At 40.2% G+C, this 1,469-nt stretch overlaps 1 pseudogene; it reads right to left on the bottom strand.

Annotated features, from left to right (window-relative positions):
- On the bottom strand, positions 1-732 carry LOC139704624 (transcription factor Spi-C pseudogene; annotated as a pseudogene).
- Positions 733-1,469: the final 737 nt, after the last annotated feature.

Genomic DNA, 1,469 nt, shown 5'->3' with positions numbered 1-1,469 from the left:
ATAGTTGTAATTTGCATTCTAGTTATTTAAACAAATATTCTTGAGCAGGTTGGACAGACTATGAATGGATCTCTTTCCCCAAGAAATGAGGTAGAGGATTTTTGGAGAATGTCCTTACTGAATAGGTAGCTGAGCTTTCTCTGGAATTTGGTGGTTTTCCCAGTCCTGTAATTCCTCAGGGCTCTGGCTATTTTCCGATAATTTATGGTCTTCCAATTGCCTTTTCTTTCCCCACAAAAAATTTCAGCAAGATCCCCCAACCTTTTTTTTAAAAAAAAACAAACAAACTGAAAGGTGCTTTTGATTTTACCAACACACTGGATACAAGATGCCATCTAGGGATTGCACAGGGTCTTCCAAAGGGGTTCCAGCCGCCAGAGCTTCTTCCTCCATTTTCCTCCCCTTTGCTGGAAAACAGCAGTTTGCATCAACTGATTTTCAGTTATGTTCTGCAGAGGTTAAGGAATATTTCCTTCAGAATAGAAGCCCACAGCTTATTATGGTTCTCCAGTTATAGACAGTATCCTCTGTAGGCAACCCTCCATAGCAGCTGGAATTTCCACCAATGTGAGTACAATGGTTAATGAAAGCCAGGTAATTTTTGTAATCTGGGGAGTACTGAAGATTCCCAGATGAATGTTGCATCAGTACCTCAAAAGCATTTTCAAATGCTTCACCCAGATTGTCCAACAGAAGTCTTGCTTCATTGAAAAAAATTATGATTCTGTTCATAGAGTCCAATGTGGCATTCACTTGTATGAGATGGGAAAAGCCTTCCCCTCTTCTGAAACACACCTGCATCCTCGTCACATAACCTGCAGCCTACCATTGAAATAGCTGTGGTATTCACAGGGAATGTCACACTTGGGGAAAATCACCTAAGAATTTTTGGTGAACCTTGTGGGTCTGAAACTGCACTTTCTATAATAGGGGTTGGGCAGAAAAGAAACTAACAGGATTGTGGTCTAGGACTTGCAAAGTGTTAGTTCTCACACTTCAAAGTTATTATTCCTGCTTTACAAATGAAGAAACCAAGGCTCAGGAAGGTTGAGCAACTTGACCAATAATATTCTCAAGAGCAAGAAAGCTGAGCCTAGCCTTTCTGTCTCCTGATGCCACCTAGGATGCTTTCCATGGACCTCTGAGGAGAAATGCCAATTAATTATTATCTTCTTGAACTCATGGCTGCAGAATGTTTGCTCCTTTTGATAAAGTCCCATGCCCCCTTTTTGGAGCAAAAAATAAATGAGCTTTTGTTCCCCCAAATTAGAGCACCTGAGGCAGAGCCTGCTTGGACCCAATAATAATAGTAGCAGCTATTGTTCAAACCAGTTTATTAGATAGAGTCTCAGTTCATTTTTGGGAAAACATGAAACAATTTAATTTGTTCAAGTAACTGTTGCTAACTATGCCAATTTCCCCATTCCTGCTACATATAAATATTTGAGACATGAGAGTCCTCCTACATG

This window comes from Marmota flaviventris, chromosome 2, assembly GCF_047511675.1.
Source record: "Marmota flaviventris isolate mMarFla1 chromosome 2, mMarFla1.hap1, whole genome shotgun sequence".
Lineage (NCBI taxonomy): Eukaryota > Metazoa > Chordata > Mammalia > Rodentia > Sciuridae > Marmota > Marmota flaviventris.
Note: the sequence above shows the minus strand (reverse complement) of the source record. Positions and strands in the feature narration are given on the sequence as shown.